At 49.0% G+C, this 18,041-nt stretch overlaps 12 non-coding genes across 12 annotated transcripts; all 12 read right to left on the bottom strand.

Moving 5' to 3' along the window:
* Positions 1–2,044: 2,044 nt before the first annotated feature.
* LOC142653177 (U2 spliceosomal RNA) lies at positions 2,045–2,235 on the bottom strand. Its single transcript, XR_012848117.1, has one exon. It is a non-coding gene; the product is annotated as a U2 spliceosomal RNA (small nuclear RNA).
* Positions 2,236–3,477: 1,242 nt separating this feature from the next.
* Positions 3,478–3,668, bottom strand: LOC142653176 (U2 spliceosomal RNA). The gene has a single exon (XR_012848116.1). It is a non-coding gene; the product is annotated as a U2 spliceosomal RNA (small nuclear RNA).
* A 1,238-nt stretch (positions 3,669–4,906) lies between these two features.
* On the bottom strand, positions 4,907–5,097 carry LOC142653174 (U2 spliceosomal RNA). The gene has a single exon (XR_012848114.1). It is a non-coding gene; the product is annotated as a U2 spliceosomal RNA (small nuclear RNA).
* Positions 5,098–6,335: 1,238 nt separating this feature from the next.
* LOC142653173 (U2 spliceosomal RNA) lies at positions 6,336–6,526 on the bottom strand. Its single transcript, XR_012848113.1, has one exon. It is a non-coding gene; the product is annotated as a U2 spliceosomal RNA (small nuclear RNA).
* A 1,234-nt stretch (positions 6,527–7,760) lies between these two features.
* Positions 7,761–7,951, bottom strand: LOC142653172 (U2 spliceosomal RNA). Its single transcript, XR_012848112.1, has one exon. It is a non-coding gene; the product is annotated as a U2 spliceosomal RNA (small nuclear RNA).
* Positions 7,952–9,185: 1,234 nt separating this feature from the next.
* On the bottom strand, positions 9,186–9,376 carry LOC142653171 (U2 spliceosomal RNA). Its single transcript, XR_012848111.1, has one exon. It is a non-coding gene; the product is annotated as a U2 spliceosomal RNA (small nuclear RNA).
* A 1,230-nt stretch (positions 9,377–10,606) lies between these two features.
* On the bottom strand, positions 10,607–10,797 carry LOC142653170 (U2 spliceosomal RNA). Its single transcript, XR_012848110.1, has one exon. It is a non-coding gene; the product is annotated as a U2 spliceosomal RNA (small nuclear RNA).
* A 1,234-nt stretch (positions 10,798–12,031) lies between these two features.
* LOC142653168 (U2 spliceosomal RNA) lies at positions 12,032–12,222 on the bottom strand. Its single transcript, XR_012848108.1, has one exon. It is a non-coding gene; the product is annotated as a U2 spliceosomal RNA (small nuclear RNA).
* Positions 12,223–13,448: 1,226 nt separating this feature from the next.
* LOC142653647 (U2 spliceosomal RNA) lies at positions 13,449–13,639 on the bottom strand. The gene has a single exon (XR_012848571.1). It is a non-coding gene; the product is annotated as a U2 spliceosomal RNA (small nuclear RNA).
* Positions 13,640–14,867: 1,228 nt separating this feature from the next.
* LOC142653167 (U2 spliceosomal RNA) lies at positions 14,868–15,058 on the bottom strand. The gene has a single exon (XR_012848107.1). It is a non-coding gene; the product is annotated as a U2 spliceosomal RNA (small nuclear RNA).
* Positions 15,059–16,296: 1,238 nt separating this feature from the next.
* On the bottom strand, positions 16,297–16,487 carry LOC142653166 (U2 spliceosomal RNA). The gene has a single exon (XR_012848106.1). It is a non-coding gene; the product is annotated as a U2 spliceosomal RNA (small nuclear RNA).
* Positions 16,488–17,725: 1,238 nt separating this feature from the next.
* On the bottom strand, positions 17,726–17,916 carry LOC142653165 (U2 spliceosomal RNA). The gene has a single exon (XR_012848105.1). It is a non-coding gene; the product is annotated as a U2 spliceosomal RNA (small nuclear RNA).
* Between the last annotated feature and the right edge of the window lie 125 nt (positions 17,917–18,041).

Below are 18,041 nucleotides of genomic sequence, written 5' to 3'. Positions count from 1 at the left end.
TCCTTTTGCCATTCCAGAAGCTCTGGGTGTTCAAGATTTTATGTGAGAAGCGGACCTCCCTGCAGTAACGACTGAGGAAGGTTTCAATGTCACGCTCTGTGACAAATGGACTGAACATGCACATCACGAGCGGGACTTCTTCCTCCCCGTAGAGGAATAAAAAGTTCAGTCCATTTAGCCGCTCCTCACTCTGGTCCGCATCAGACAATCTTTTGTGCATGTTGTCGCAACATGCCGCGGCCGTAAAGGATACGGTGTACCGACCGCGGCTTTCCTGGTCGTTGAGACACAGGATGTCCGCCCGCTTGAGCCCCAGGAAGTCCAGCAGAATCACCTCCACAATGAAGCGAAGGTTCTTCCGCTGGCGATGGCCTTCTTCCACCTCGATGCGGACGGACTGGCGCAACCGGGTGTCCCCGGATGCAAATCCAAATGTAAATGGCATTTTCAGTGCCTGGGGGCTAAGCCTGTCCCTTATAGCAGCAAGGGCTCAGATTCCACAATTAAGTGGAACCCTCCCCCAAGGCCAAGGATTAGGGTACCCCAGACACCTACGAAGCCCGATAAACGCCCTCGGAACGCTCTTAGAAAAACGCCTCAAGGCCGGTTGACCTCTTGGGTAAGGCGCGATCGCAACTCGTTGTCCGGGGGCTAAGCCCACTCCCCAAATAGCAGCAAGGGGGTGAAGTCTCTCTGTGAAAAGAGACGATCCCCCAAGGCCAAGGAGCAGGGTACCCCGGACACCTCCCAACAAAACCAGATGCAGAAATACTACACCTGATCTTGCCAAAAGGCCGAGAAGCGATAACCCGAACGGGCCGCGCGTTGCCCAAGCCTGCCCGATACTGCTGTTCAGCCCTTGCAGCGATTCAGCCTACTTCTAGGCAATTCCATGGGGCCCTGCAGGCTCACACACTCACAGCTACACGGGAGGTGAATAAAGGCCGGAGAGGAAGCCAGACAGGATTTGCTTCTTTTGCTTGCACCACAATGCAGTGCTGAAAGAGGAGGAATCTACATAAAAACGCCTTCCTGGCAACGCCCAAATGCCCTGCTGCCATGCAGATAAACACTGGCAGCGGCAGCAAGTGCATGCCCACAGCCACCCCTTGTTCCTTCACACCTTGTATCAGCTGTAATCCAGTCCAGTCCAGTGCTGCCTGCTGAGCAGCACTGACCAACACTGCCTGTGCCCAGGCTTTTATCTCTGAGGCCCCATTATGATGTCAGAAAGCTGGCTCTGGCTCCTCAGGGCTCCACTATGACACGTGCAAAGTTCCGTCTGAACTTTATATAAGACGGTGCGGCTCAGTCAGTCACTCAGTGTTGCCTGAGAGGGCAACACTGCAACAGCCGGCCGCCAGGCTGTCTTTTTTTGCACAGCTAGTTGCCTCCAGGAGGCCACAAGAGGGAGACAAGGGACTGCAAAATGGAAAATAAGCATCCACCAACTTTACAGACAACTTCTCCTTGCTCCTACAACCTCCATCCTTGCACAGTTTGTTATTCTTCTAGGTAACATAGTAACAAATCCAAATTGCTGCTCTCTTTGTAGGCAAGCAAGGCTTTGTTGCAACTGCAATTCTTACTCCTTCTTGAAATGTAGGGACGACAGTACATTCCATCACATCCATCTAGTGTACACAGGTAGGTCCATTGTGGCGGGCGGGCGGGCGGGCGGCTTTAATGGCTGTTTGCTGTTCCCCTACTCCACTCCACTATTTGACTGTGGTGCTGCATCAATCAGTGGCTGGCTCAGGTGCAGCTCTTTAACTTAGCTAAAAGGGAGGGCGGAGAGAAGACAAGGAAGGTGAATGAGCTGTTCCAATGTGAAATGCCGGAAACACAGACACACAGACGACACAAAACAAGAGGTGGCAATGTATTCATTAATTGCATTTAATCAATTAGCTCATTATCACTCATGCATTGTCCAACAGGTGTTGAAATAATGGGATTAAAAGGGGAGATCCCTTCAGAAAGACAGAAACAATGGCAAACACAAAAAACACTTTTGGAATCTGATTTTAGTCAACACATAAGGAAAGGGTGCACCGGTCCTGGAAATACTGCAATACCAGGTCAATGCGTGGAGTGGACAGAGCAAGCTCTATTTCCATCTCCCTGTTCTAAAAATCCATTTAATATATGGTCCCCAGATAGGGGACGTATCAGATATTAAACTGATAAGAACAGATACTACACTTGATCTTAGCCAAAAGGCCGAGAAGCGATAACCCGAACGGGCCGCGCGTTGCCCGAGCCTGCCCGATACTGCTGTTCAGCCCTTGCAGCGATTCAGCCTACTTCTAGGCAATTCCATGGGGCCCTGCAGGCTCACACACTCACAGCTTCACGGGAGGTGAATAAAGGCCGGAGAGGAAGCCAGACAGGATTTGCTTCTTTTGCTTGCACCACAATGCAGTGCTGAAAGAGGAGGAATCTACATAAAAACGCCTTCCTGGCAACGCCCAAATGCCCTGCTGCCACGCAGATAAACACTGGCAGTGGCAGCAAGTGCATGCCCACAGCCACCCCTTGTTCCTTCACACCTTGTATCAGCTGTAATCCAGTCCAGTCCAGTGCTGCCTGCTGAGCAGCACTGACCAACACTGCCTGGGCCCAGGCTTTTATCTCTGAGGCCCCATTATGATGTCAGAAAGCTGGCTCTGGCTCCTCAGGGCTCCACTATGACACGTGCAAAGTTCCGTCTGAACTTTATATAAGACCGTGCGGCTCAGTCAGTCACTCAGTGTTGCCTGAGAGGGCAACACTGCAACAGCCGGCCGCCAGGCTGTCTTTTTTTGCACAGCTAGTTGCCTCCAGGAGGCCACAAGAGGGAGACAAGGGACTGCAAAATGGAAAATAAGCATCCACCAACTTTACAGACAACTTCTCCTTGCTCCTACAACCTCCATCCTTGCACAGTTTGTTATTCTTCTAGGTAACATAGTAACAAATCCAAATTGCTGCTCTCTTTGTAGGCAAGCAAGGCTTTGTTGCAACTGCAATTCTTACTCCTTCTTGAAATGTAGGGACGACAGTACATTCCATCACATCCATCTAGTGTACACAGGTAGGTCCATTGTGGCGGGCGAGCGGGCGGGCGGGCGGCTTTAATGGCTGTTTGCTGTTCCCCTACTCCACTCCACTATTTGACTGTGGTGCTGCATCAATCAGTGGCTGGCTCAGGTGCAGCTCTTTAACTTACCTAAAAGGGAGGGCGGAGAGAAGACAAGGAAGGTGAATGAGCTGTTCCAATGTGAAATGCCGGAAACACAGACACACAGACGACACAAAACAAGAGGTGGCAATGTATTCATTAATTGCATTTAATCAATTAGCTCATTATCACTCATGCATTGTCCAACAGGTGTTGAAATAATGGGATTAAAAGGGGAGATCCCTTCAGAAAGACAGAAACAATGGCAAACACAAAAAACACTTTTGGAATCTGATTTTAGTCAACACATAAGGAAAGGGTGCACCGGTCCTGGAAATACTGCAATACCAGGTCAATGCGTGGAGTGGACAGAGCAAGCTCTATTTCCATCTCCCTGTTCTAAAAATCCATTTAATATATGGTCCCCAGATAGGGGACGTATCAGATATTAAACTGATAAGAACAGATACTACACTTGATCTTAGCCAAAAGGCCGAGAAGCGATAACCCGAACGGGCCGCGCGTTGCCCGAGCCTGCCCGATACTGCTGTTCAGCCCTTGCAGCGATTCAGCCTACTTCTAGGCAATTCCATGGGGCCCTGCAGGCTCACACACTCACAGCTACACGGGAGGTGAATAAAGGCCGGAGAGGAAGCCAGACAGGATTTGCTTCTTTTGTTTGCACCACAATGCAGTGCTGAAAGAGGAGGAATCTACATAAAAACGCCTTCCTGGCAACGCCCAAATGCCCTGCTGCCATGCAGATAAACACTGGCAGCGGCAGCAAGTGCATGCCCACAGCCACCCCTTGTTCCTTCACACCTTGTATCAGCTGTAATCCAGTCCAGTCCAGTGCTGCCTGCTGAGCAGCACTGACCAACACTGCCTGGGCCCAGGCTTTTATCTCTGAGGCCCCATTATGATGTCAGAAAGCTGGCTCTGGCTCCTCAGGGCTCCACTATGACACGTGCAAAGTTCCGTCTGAACTTTATATAAGACGGTGCGGCTCAGTCAGTCACTCAGTGTTGCCTGAGAGGGCAACACTGCAACAGCCGGCCGCCAGGCTGTCTTTTTTTGCACAGCTAGTTGCCTCCAGGAGGCCACAAGAGGGAGACAAGGGACTGCAAAATGGAAAATAAGCATCCACCAACTTTACAGACAACTTCTCCTTGCTCCTACAACCTCCATCCTTGCACAGTTTGTTATTCTTCTAGGTAACATAGTAACAAATCCAAATTGCTGCTCTCTTTGCAGGCAAGCAAGGCTTTGTTGCAACTGCAATTCTTACTCCTTCTTGAAATGTAGGGACGACAGTACATTCCATCACATCCATCTAGTGTACACAGGTAGGTCCATTGTGGCGGGCGGGCGGGCGGGCGGCTTTAATGGCTGTTTGCTGTTCCCCTACTCCACTCCACTATTTGACTGTGGTGCTGCATCAATCAGTGGCTGGCTCAGGTGCAGCTCTTTAACTTACCTAAAAGGGAGGGCGGAGAGAAGACAAGGAAGGTGAATGAGCTGTTCCAATGTGAAATGCCGGAAACACAGACACACAGACGACACAAAACAAGAGGTGGCAATGTATTCATTAATTGCATTTAATCAATTAGCTCATTATCACTCATGCATTGTCCAACAGGTGTTGAAATAATGGGATTAAAAGGGGAGATCCCTTCAGAAAGACAGAAACAATGGCAAACACAAAAAACACTTTTGGAATCTGATTTTAGTCAACACATAAGGAAAGGGTGCACCGGTCCTGGAAATACTGCAATACCAGGTCAATGCGTGGAGTGGACAGAGCAAGCTCTATTTCCATCTCCCTGTTCTAAAAATCCATTTAATATATGGTCCCCAGATAGGGGACGTATCAGATATTAAACTGATAAGAACAGATACTACACTTGATCTTAGCCAAAAGGCCGAGAAGCGATAACCCGAACGGGCCGCGCGTTGCCCGAGCCCGCCCGATACTGCTGTTCAGCCCTTGCAGCGATTCAGCCTACTTCTAGGCAATTCCATGGGGCCCTGCAGGCTCACACACTCACAGCTACACGGGAGGTGAATAAAGGCCGGAGAGGAAGCCAGACAGGATTTGCTTCTTTTGCTTGCACCACAATGCAGTGCTGAAAGAGGAGGAATCTACATAAAAACGCATACCTGGCAACGCCCAAATGCCCTGCTGCCATGCAGATAAACACTGGCAGCGGCAGCAAGTGCATGCCCACAGCCACCCCTTGTTCCTTCACACCTTGTATCAGCTGTAATCCAGTCCAGTCCAGTGCTGCCTGCTGAGCAGCACTGACCAACACTGCCTGGGCCCAGGCTTTTATCTCTGAGGCCCCATTATGATGTCAGAAAGCTGGCTCTGGCTCCTCAGGGCTCCACTATGACACGTGCAAAGTTCCGTCTGAACTTTATATAAGACGGTGCGGCTCAGTCAGTCACTCAGTGTTGCCTGAGAGGGCAACACTGCAACAGCCGGCCGCCAGGCTGTCTTTTTTTGCACAGCTAGTTGCCTCCAGGAGGCCACAAGAGGGAGACAAGGGACTGCAAAATGGAAAATAAGCATCCACCAACTTTACAGACAACTTCTCCTTGCTCCTACAACCTCCATCCTTGCACAGTTTGTTATTCTTCTAGGTAACATAGTAACAAATCCAAATTGCTGCTCTCTTTGTAGGCAAGCAAGGCTTTGTTGCAACTGCAATTCTTACTCCTTCTTGAAATGTAGGGACGACAGTACATTCCATCACATCCATCTAGTGTACACAGGTAGGTCCATTGTGGCGGGCGGGCGGGCGGGCGGCTTTAATGGCTGTTTGCTGTTCCCCTACTCCACTCCACTATTTGACTGTGGTGCTGCATCAATCAGTGGCTGGCTCAGATGCAGCTCTTTAACTTACCTAAAAGGGAGGGCGGAGAGAAGACAAGGAAGGTGAATGAGCTGTTCCAATGTGAAATGCCGGAAACACAGACACACAGACGACACAAAACAAGAGGTGGCAATGTATTCATTAATTGCATTTAATCAATTAGCTCATTATCACTCATGCATTGTCCAACAGGTGTTGAAATAATGGGATTAAAAGGGGAGATCCCTTCAGAAAGACAGAAACAATGGCAAACACAAAAAACACTTTTGGAATCTGATTTTAGTCAACACATAAGGAAAGGGTGCACCGGTCCTGGAAATACTGCAATACCAGGTCAATGCGTGGAGTGGACAGAGCAAGCTCTATTTCCATCTCCCTGTTCTAAAAATCCATTTAATATATGGTCCCCAGATAGGGGACGTATCAGATATTAAACTGATAAGAACAGATACTACACTTGATCTTAGCCAAAAGGCCGAGAAGCGATAACCCGAACGGACCGCGCGTTGCCCGAGCCTGCCCGATACTGCTGTTCAGCCCTTGCAGCGATTCAGCCTACTTCTAGGCAATTCCATGGGGCCCTGCAGGCTCACACACTCACAGCTACACGGGAGGTGAATAAAGGCCGGAGAGGAAGCCAGACAGGATTTGCTTCTTTTGCTTGCACCACAATGCAGTGCTGAAAGAGGAGGAATCTACATAAAAACGCCTTCCTGGCAACGCCCAAATGCCCTGCTGCCATGCAGATAAACACTGGCAGCGGCAGCAAGTGCATGCCCACAGCCACCCCTTGTTCCTTCACACCTTGTATCAGCTGTAATCCAGTCCAGTCCAGTGCTGCCTGCTGAGCAGCACTGACCAACACTGCCTGGGCCCAGGCTTTTATCTCTGAGGCCCCATTATGATGTCAGAAAGCTGGCTCTGGCTCCTCAGGGCTCCACTATGACACGTGCAAAGTTCTGTCTGAACTTTATATAAGACGGTGCGGCTCAGTCAGTCACTCAGTGTTGCCTGAGAGGGCAACACTGCAACAGCCGGCCGCCAGGCTGTCTTTTTTTGCACAGCTAGTTGCCTCCAGGAGGCCACAAGAGGGAGACAAGGGACTGCAAAATGGAAAATAAGCATCCACCAACTTTACAGACAACTTCTCCTTGCTCCTACAACCTCCATCCTTGCACAGTTTGTTATTCTTCTAGGTAACATAGTAACAAATCCAAATTGCTGCTCTCTTTGTAGGCAAGCAAGGCTTTGTTGCAACTGCAATTCTTACTCCTTCTTGAAATGTAGGGACGACAGTACATTCCATCACATCCATCTAGTGTACACAGGTAGGTCCATTGTGGCGGGCGGGCGGGCGGCTTTAATGGCTGTTTGCTGTTCCCCTACTCCACTCCACTATTTGACTGTGGTGCTGCATCAATCAGTGGCTGGCTCAGGTGCAGCTCTTTAACTTACCTAAAAGGGAGGGCGGAGAGAAGACAAGGAAGGTGAATGAGCTGTTCCAATGTGAAATGCCGGAAACACAGACACACAGACGACACAAAACAAGAGGTGGCAATGTATTCATTAATTGCATTTAATCAATTAGCTCATTATCACTCATGCATTGTCCAACAGGTGTTGAAATAATGGGATTAAAAGGGGAGATCCCTTCAGAAAGACAGAAACAATGGCAAACACAAAAAACACTTTTGGAATCTGATTTTAGTCAACACATAAGGAAAGGGTGCACCGGTCCTGGAAATACTGCAATACCAGGTCAATGCGTGGAGTGGACAGAGCAAGCTCTATTTCCATCTCCCTGTTCTAAAAATCCATTTAATATATGGTCCCCAGATAGGGGACGTATCAGATATTAAACTGATAAGAACAGATACTACACTTGATCTTAGCCAAAAGGCCGAGAAGCGATAACCCGAACGGGCCGCGCGTTGCCCGAGCCTGCCCGATACTGCTGTTCAGCCCTTGCAGCGATTCAGCCTACTTCTAGGCAATTCCATGGGGCCCTGCAGGCTCACACACTCACAGCTACACGGGAGGTGAATAAAGGCCGGAGAGGAAGCCAGACAGGATTTGCTTCTTTTGCTTGCACCACAATGCAGTGCTGAAAGAGGAGGAATCTACATAAAAACGCCTTCCTGGCAACGCCCAAATGCCCTGCTGCCATGCAGATAAACACTGGCAGCGGCAGCAAGTGCATGCCCACAGCCACCCCTTGTTCCTTCACACCTTGTATCAGCTGTAATCCAGTCCAGTCCAGTGCTGCCTGCTGAGCAGCACTGACCAACACTGCCTGGGCCCAGGCTTTTATCTCTGAGGCCCCATTATGATGTCAGAAAGCTGGCTCTGGCTCCTCAGGGCTCCACTATGACACGTGCAAAGTTCCGTCTGAACTTTATATAAGACGGTGCGGCTCAGTCAGTCACTCAGTGTTGCCTGAGAGGGCAACACTGCAACAGCCGGCCGCCAGGCTGTCTTTTTTTGCACAGCTAGTTGCCTCCAGGAGGCCACAAGAGGGAGACAAGGGACTGCAAAATGGAAAATAAGCATCCACCAACTTTACAGACAACTTCTCCTTGCTCCTACAACCTCCATCCTTGCACAGTTTGTTATTCTTCTAGGTAACATAGTAACAAATCCAAATTGCTGCTCTCTTTGTAGGCAAGCAAGGCTTTGTTGCAACTGCAATTCTTACTCCTTCTTGAAATGTAGGGACGACAGTACATTCCATCACATCCATCTAGTGTACACAGGTAGGTCCATTGTGGCGGGCGGGCGGGCGGCTTTAATGGCTGTTTGCTGTTCCCCTACTCCACTCCACTATTTGACTGTGGTGCTGCATCAATCAGTGGCTGGCTCAGGTGCAGCTCTTTAACTTACCTAAAAGGGAGGGCGGAGAGAAGACAAGGAAGGTGAATGAGCTGTTCCAATGTGAAATGCCGGAAACACAGACACACAGACGACACAAAACAAGAGGTGGCAATGTATTCATTAATTGCATTTAATCAATTAGCTCATTATCACTCATGCATTGTCCAACAGGTGTTGAAATAATGGGATTAAAAGGGGAGATCCCTTCAGAAAGACAGAAACAATGGCAAACACAAAAAACACTTTTGGAATCTGATTTTAGTCAACACATAAGGAAAGGGTGCACCGGTCCTGGAAATACTGCAATACCAGGTCAATGCGTGGAGTGGACAGAGCAAGCTCTATTTCCATCTCCCTGTTCTAAAAATCCATTTAATATATGGTCCCCAGATAGGGGACGTATCAGATATTAAACTGATAAGAACAGATACTACACTTGATCTTAGCCAAAAGGCCGAGAAGCGATAACCCGAACGGGCCGCGCGTTGCCCGAGCCTGCCCGATACTGCTGTTCAGCCCTTGCAGCGATTCAGCCTACTTCTAGGCAATTCCATGGGGCCCTGCAGGCTCACACACTCACAGCTACACGGGAGGTGAATAAAGGCCGGAGAGGAAGCCAGACAGGATTTGCTTCTTTTGCTTGCACCACAATGCAGTGCTGAAAGAGGAGGAATCTACATAAAAACGCCTTCCTGGCAACGCCCAAATGCCCTGCTGCCATGCAGATAAACACTGGCAGCGGCAGCAAGTGCATGCCCACAGCCACCCCTTGTTCCTTCACACCTTGTATCAGCTGTAATCCAGTCCAGTCCAGTGCTGCCTGCTGAGCAGCACTGACCAACACTGCCTGGGCCCAGGCTTTTATCTCTGAGGCCCCATTATGATGTCAGAAAGCTGGCTCTGGCTCCTCAGGGCTCCACTATGACACGTGCAAAGTTCCGTCTGAACTTTATATAAGACGGTGCGGCTCAGTCAGTCACTCAGTGTTGCCTGAGAGGGCAACACTGCAACAGCCGGCCGCCAGGCTGTCTTTTTTTGCACAGCTAGTTGCCTCCAGGAGGCCACAAGAGGGAGACAAGGGACTGCAAAATGGAAAATAAGCATCCACCAACTTTACAGACAACTTCTCCTTGCTCCTACAACCTCCATCCTTGCACAGTTTGTTATTCTTCTAGGTAACATAGTAACAAATCCAAATTGCTGCTCTCTTTGTAGGCAAGCAAGGCTTTGTTGCAACTGCAATTCTTACTCCTTCTTGAAATGTAGGGACGACAGTACATTCCATCACATCCATCTAGTGTACACAGGTAGGTCCATTGTGGCGGGCGGGCGGCTTTAATGGCTGTTTGCTGTTCCCCTACTCCACTCCACTATTTGACTGTGGTGCTGCATCAATCAGTGGCTGGCTCAGGTGCAGCTCTTTAACTTACCTAAAAGGGAGGGCGGAGAGAAGACAAGGAAGGTGAATGAGCTGTTCCAATGTGAAATGCCGGAAACACAGACACACAGACGACACAAAACAAGAGGTGGCAATGTATTCATTAATTGCATTTAATCAATTAGCTCATTATCACTCATGCATTGTCCAACAGGTGTTGAAATAATGGGATTAAAAGGGGAGATCCCTTCAGAAAGACAGAAACAATGGCAAACACAAAAAACACTTTTGGAATCTGATTTTAGTCAACACATAAGGAAAGGGTGCACCGGTCCTGGAAATACTGCAATACCAGGTCAATGCGTGGAGTGGACAGAGCAAGCTCTATTTCCATCTCCCTGTTCTAAAAATCCATTTAATATATGGTCCCCAGATAGGGGACGTATCAGATATTAAACTGATAAGAACAGATACTACACTTGATCTTAGCCAAAAGGCCGAGAAGCGATAACCCGAACGGGCCGCGCGTTGCCCGAGCCTGCCCGATACTGCTGTTCAGCCCTTGCAGCGATTCAGCCTACTTCTAGGCAATTCCATGGGGCCCTGCAGGCTCACACACTCACAGCTACACGGGAGGTGAATAAAGGCCGGAGAGGAAGCCAGACAGGATTTGCTTCTTTTGCTTGCACCACAATGCAGTGCTGAAAGAGGAGGAATCTACATAAAAACGCCTTCCTGGCAACGCCCAAATGCCCTGCTGCCATGCAGATAAACACTGGCAGCGGCAGCAAGTGCATGCCCACAGCCACCCCTTGTTCCTTCACACCTTGTATCAGCTGTAATCCAGTCCAGTCCAGTGCTGCCTGCTGAGCAGCACTGACCAACACTGCCTGGGCCCAGGCTTTTATCTCTGAGGCCCCATTATGATGTCAGAAAGCTGGCTCTGGCTCCTCAGGGCTCCACTATGACACGTGCAAAGTTCTGTCTGAACTTTATATAAGACGGTGCGGCTCAGTCAGTCACTCAGTGTTGCCTGAGAGGGCAACACTGCAACAGCCGGCCGCCAGGCTGTCTTTTTTTGCACAGCTAGTTGCCTCCAGGAGGCCACAAGAGGGAGACAAGGGACTGCAAAATGGAAAATAAGCATCCACCAACTTTACAGACAACTTCTCCTTGCTCCTACAACCTCCATCCTTGCACAGTTTGTTATTCTTCTAGGTAACATAGTAACAAATCCAAATTGCTGCTCTCTTTGTAGGCAAGCAAGGCTTTGTTGCAACTGCAATTCTTACTCCTTCTTGAAATGTAGGGACGACAGTACATTCCATCACATCCATCTAGTGTACACAGGTAGGTCCATTGTGGCGGGCGGGCGGGCGGCTTTAATGGCTGTTTGCTGTTCCCCTACTCCACTCCACTATTTGACTGTGGTGCTGCATCAATCAGTGGCTGGCTCAGGTGCAGCTCTTTAACTTACCTAAAAGGGAGGGCGGAGAGAAGACAAGGAAGGTGAATGAGCTGTTCCAATGTGAAATGCCGGAAACACAGACACACAGACGACACAAAACAAGAGGTGGCAATGTATTCATTAATTGCATTTAATCAATTAGCTCATTATCACTCATGCATTGTCCAACAGGTGTTGAAATAATGGGATTAAAAGGGGAGATCCCTTCAGAAAGACAGAAACAATGGCAAACACAAAAAACACTTTTGGAATCTGATTTTAGTCAACACATAAGGAAAGGGTGCACCGGTCCTGGAAATACTGCAATACCAGGTCAATGCGTGGAGTGGACAGAGCAAGCTCTATTTCCATCTCCCTGTTCTAAAAATCCATTTAATATATGGTCCCCAGATAGGGGACGTATCAGATATTAAACTGATAAGAACAGATACTACACTTGATCTTAGCCAAAAGGCCGAGAAGCGATAACCCGAACGGGCCGGGCGTTGCTCGAGCCTGCCCGATACTGCTGTTCAGCCCTTGCAGCGATTCAGCCTACTTCTAGGCAATTCCATGGGGCCCTGCAGGCTCACACACTCACAGCTACACGGGAGGTGAATAAAGGCCGGAGAGGAAGCCAGACAGGATTTGCTTCTTTTGCTTGCACCACAATGCAGTGCTGAAAGAGGAGGAATCTACATAAAAACGCCTTCCTGGCAACGCCCAAATGCCCTGCTGCCATGCAGATAAACACTGGCAGCGGCAGCAAGTGCATGCCCACAGCCACCCCTTGTTCCTTCACACCTTGTATCAGCTGTAATCCAGTCCAGTCCAGTGCTGCCTGCTGAGCAGCACTGACCAACACTGCCTGGGCCCAGGCTTTTATCTCTGAGGCCCCATTATGATGTCAGAAAGCTGGCTCTGGCTCCTCAGGGCTCCACTATGACACGTGCAAAGTTCCGTCTGAACTTTATATAAGACGGTGCGGCTCAGTCAGTCACTCAGTGTTGCCTGAGAGGGCAACACTGCAACAGCCGGCCGCCAGGCTGTCTTTTTTTGCACAGCTAGTTGCCTCCAGGAGGCCACAAGAGGGAGACAAGGGACTGCAAAATGGAAAATAAGCATCCACCAACTTTACAGACAACTTCTCCTTGCTCCTACAACCTCCATCCTTGCACAGTTTGTTATTCTTCTAGGTAACATATCCAAATTGCTGCTCTCTTTGTAGGCAAGCAAGGCTTTGTTGCAACTGCAATTCTTACTCCTTCTTGAAATGTAGGGACGACAGTACATTCCATCACATCCATCTAGTGTACACAGGTAGGTCCATTGTGGCGGGCGGGCGGGCGGCTTTAATGGCTGTTTGCTGTTCCCCTACTCCACTCCACTATTTGACTGTGGTGCTGCATCAATCAGTGGCTGGCTCAGGTGCAGCTCTTTAACTTACCTAAAAGGGAGGGCGGAGAGAAGACAAGGAAGGTGAATGAGCTGTTCCAATGTGAAATGCCGGAAACACAGACACACAGACGACACAAAACAAGAGGTGGCAATGTATTCATTAATTGCATTTAATCAATTAGCTCATTATCACTCATGCATTGTCCAACAGGTGTTGAAATAATGGGATTAAAAGGGGAGATCCATTCAGAAAGACAGAAACAATGGCAAACACAAAAAACACTTTTGGAATCTGATTTTAGTCAACACATAAGGAAAGGGTGCACCGGTCCTGGAAATGCTGCAATACCAGGTCAATGCGTGGAGTGGACAGAGCAAGCTCTATTTCCATCTCCCTGTTCTAAAAATCCATTTAATATATGGTCCCCAGATAGGGGACGTATCAGATATTAAACTGATAAGAACAGATACTACACTTGATCTTAGCCAAAAGGCCGAGAAGCGATAACCCGAACGGGCCGCGCGTTGCCCGAGCCTGCCCGATACTGCTGTTCAGCCCTTGCAGCGATTCAGCCTACTTCTAGGCAATTCCATGGGGCCCTGCAGGCTCACACACTCACAGCTACACGGGAGGTGAATAAAGGCCGGAGAGGAAGCCAGACAGGATTTGCTTCTTTTGCTTGCACCACAATGCAGTGCTGAAAGAGGAGGAATCTACATAAAAACGCCTTCCTGGCAACGCCCAAATGCCCTGCTGCCATGCAGATAAACACTGGCAGCGGCAGCAAGTGCATGCCCACAGCCACCCCTTGTTCCTTCACACCTTGTATCAGCTGTAATCCAGTCCAGTCCAGTGCTGCCTGCTGAGCAGCACTGACCAACACTGCCTGGGCCCAGGCTTTTATCTCTGAGGCCCCATTATGATGTCAGAAAGCTGGCTCTGGCTCCTCAGGGCTCCACTATGACACGTGCAAAGTTCCGTCTGAACTTTATATAAGACGGTGCGGCTCAGTCAGTCACTCAGTGTTGCCTGAGAGGGCAACACTGCAACAGCCGGCCGCCAGGCTGTCTTTTTTTGCACAGCTAGTTGCCTCCAGGAGACAAGGGACTGCAAAATGGAAAATAAGCATCCACCAACTTTACAGACAACTTCTCCTTGCTCCTACAACCTCCATCCTTGCACAGTTTGTTATTCTTCTAGGTAACATAGTAACAAATCCAAATTGCTGCTCTCTTTGTAGGCAAGCAAGGCTTTGTTGCAACTGCAATTCTTACTCCTTCTTGAAATGTAGGGACGACAGTACATTCCATCACATCCATCTAGTGTACACAGGTAGGTCCATTGTGGCGGGCGGGCGGGCGGGCGGGCGGCTTTAATGGCTGTTTGCTGTTCCCCTACTCCACTCCACTATTTGACTGTGGTGCTGCATCAATCAGTGGCTGGCTCAGGTGCAGCTCTTTAACTTACCTAAAAGGGAGGGCGGAGAGAAGACAAGGAAGGTGAATGAGCTGTTCCAATGTGAAATGCCGGAAACACAGACACACAGACGACACAAAACAAGAGGTGGCAATGTATTCATTAATTGCATTTAATCAATTAGCTCATTATCACTCATGCATTGTCCAACAGGTGTTGAAATAATGGGATTAAAAGGGGAGATCCCTTCAGAAAGACAGAAACAATGGCAAACACAAAAAACACTTTTGGAATCTGATTTTAGTCAACACATAAGGAAAGGGTGCACCGGTCCTGGAAATACTGCAATACCAGGTCAATGCGTGGAGTGGACAGAGCAAGCTCTATTTCCATCTCCCTGTTCTAAAAATCCATTTAATATATGGTCCCCAGATAGGGGACGTATCAGATATTAAACTGATAAGAACAGATACTACACTTGATCTTAGCCAAAAGGCCGAGAAGCGATAACCCGAACGGGCCGCGCGTTGCCCGAGCCTGCCCGATACTGCTGTTCAGCCCTTGCAGCGATTCAGCCTACTTCTATGCAATTCCATGGGGCCCTGCAGGCTCACACACTCACAGCTACACGGGAGGTGAATAAAGACCGGAGAGGAAGCCAGACAGGATTTGCTTCTTTTGCTTGCACCACAATGCAGTGCTGAAAGAGGAGGAATCTACATAAAAACGCCTTCCTGGCAACGCCCAAATGCCCTGCTGCCATGCAGATAAACACTGGCAGCGACAGCAAGTGCATGCCCACAGCCACCCCTTGTTCCTTCACACCTTGTATCAGCTGTAATCCAGTCCAGTCCAGTGCTGCCTGCTGAGCAGCACTGACCAACACTGCCTGGGCCCAGGCTTTTATCTCTGAGGCCCCATTATGATGTCAGAAAGCTGGCTCTGGCTCCTCAGGGCTCCACTATGACACGTGCAAAGTTCCGTCTGAACTTTATATAAGACGGTGCGGCTCAGTCAGTCACTCAGTGTTGCCTGAGAGGGCAACACTGCAACAGCCGGCCGCCAGGCTGTCTTTTTTTGCACAGCTAGTTGCCTCCAGGAGGCCACAAGAGGGAGACAAGGGACTGCAAAATGGAAAATAAGCATCCACCAACTTTACAGACAACTTCTCCTTGCTCCTACAACCTCCATCCTTGCACAGTTTGTTATTCTTCTAGGTAACATAGTAACAAATCCAAATTGCTGCTCTCTTTGTAGGCAAGCAAGGCTTTGTTGCAACTGCAATTCTTACTCCTTCTTGAAATGTAGGGACGACAGTACATTCCATCACATCCATCTAGTGTACACAGGTAGGTCCATTGTGGCGGGCGGGCGGGCGGGCGGCTTTAATGGCTGTTTGCTGTTCCCCTACTCCACTCCACTATTTGACTGTGGTGCTGCATCAATCAGTGGCTGGCTCAGGTGCAGCTCTTTAACTTACCTAAAAGGGAGGGCGGAGAGAAGACAAGGAAGGTGAATGAGCTGTTCCAATGTGAAATGCCGGAAACACAGACACACAGACGACACAAAACAAGAGGTGGCAATGTGTTCATTAATTGCATTTAATCAATTAGCTCATTATCACTCATGCATTGTCCAACAGGTGTTGAAATAATGGGATTAAAAGGGGAGATCCCTTCAGAAAGACAGAAACAATGGCAAACACAAAAAACACTTTTGGAATCTGATTTTAGTCAACACATAAGGAAAGGGTGCACCGGTCCTGGAAATACTGCAATACCAGGTCAATGCGTGGAGTGGACAGAGCAAGCTCTATTTCCATCTCCCTGTTCTAAAAATCCATTTAATATATGGTCCCCAGATAGGGGACGTATCAGATATTAAACTGATAAGAACAGATACTACACTTGATCTTAGCCAAAAGGCCGAGAAGCGATAACCCGAACGGGCCGCGCGTTGCCCGAGCCTGCCCGATACTGCTGTTCAGCCCTTGCAGCGATTCAGCCTACTTCTAGGCAATTCCATGGGGCCCTGCAGGCTCACACACTCACAGCTACACGGGAGGTGAATAAAGGCCGGAGAGGAAGCCAGACAGGATTTGCTTCTTTTGCTTGCACCACAATGCAGTGCTGAAAGAGGAGGAATCTACATAAAAACGCCTTCCTGGCAACGCCCAAATGCCCTGCTGCCATGCAGATAAACACTGGCAGCGGCAGCAAGTGCATGCCCACAGCCACCCCTTGTTCCTTCACACCTTGTATCAGCTGTAATCCAGTCCAGTCCAGTGCTGCCTGCTGAGCAGCACTGACCAACACTGCCTGGGCCCAGGCTTTTATCTCTGAGGCCCCATTATGATGTCAGAAAGCTGGCTCTGGCTCCTCAGGGCTCCACTATGACACGTGCAAAGTTCCGTCTGAACTTTATATAAGACGGTGCGGCTCAGTCAGTCACTCAGTGTTGCCTGAGAGGGCAACACTGCAACAGCCGGCCGTCAGGCTGTCTTTTTTTGCACAGCTAGTTGCCTCCAGGAGGCCACAAGAGGGAGACAAGGGACTGCAAAATGGAAAATAAGCATCCACCAACTTTACAGACAACTTCTCCTTGCTCCTACAACCTCCATCCTTGCACAGTTTGTTATTCTTCTAGGTAACATAGTAACAAATCCAAATTGCTGCTCTCTTTGTAGGCAAGCAAGGCTTTGTTGCAACTGCAATTCTTACTCCTTCTTGAAATGTAGGGACGACAGTACATTCCATCACATCCATCTAGTGTACACAGGTAGGTCCATTGTGGCGGGCGGGCGGGCGGGCGGCTTTAATGGCTGTTTGCTGTTCCCCTACTCCACTCCACTATTTGACTGTGGTGCTGCATCAATCAGTGGCTGGCTCAGGTGCAGCTCTTTAACTTACCTAAAAGGGAGGGCGGAGAGAAGACAAGGAAGGTGAATGAGCTGTTCCAATGTGAAATGCCGGAAACACAGACACACAGACGACACAAAACAAGAGGTGGCAATGTATTCATTAATTGCATTTAATCAATTAGCTCATTATCACTCATGCATTGTCCAACAGGTGTTGAAATAATGGGATTAAAAGGGGAGATCCCTTCAGAAAGACAGAAACAATGGCAAACACAAAAAACACTTTTGGAATCTGATTTTAGTCAACACATAAGGAAAGGGTGCACCGGTCCTGGAAATACTGCAATACCAGGTCAATGCGTGGAGTGGACAGAGCAAGCTCTATTTCCATCTCCCTGTTCTAAAAATCCATTTAATATATGGTCCCCAGATAGGGGACGTATCAGATATTAAACTGATAAGAACAGATACTACACTTGATCTTAGCCAAAAGGCCGAGAAGCGATAACCCGAACGGGCCGCGCGTTGCCCGAGCCTGCCCGATACTGCTGTTCAGCCCTTGCAGCGATTCAGCCTACTTCTAGGCAATTCCATGGGGCCCTGCAGGCTCACACACTCACAGCTACACGGG

This window comes from Rhinoderma darwinii, chromosome 5, assembly GCF_050947455.1.
Source record: "Rhinoderma darwinii isolate aRhiDar2 chromosome 5, aRhiDar2.hap1, whole genome shotgun sequence".
Lineage (NCBI taxonomy): Eukaryota > Metazoa > Chordata > Amphibia > Anura > Rhinodermatidae > Rhinoderma > Rhinoderma darwinii.
The sequence above is the reverse complement of the archived record's forward strand: the minus strand, read 5'-3'. Positions and strand labels throughout refer to the sequence as shown.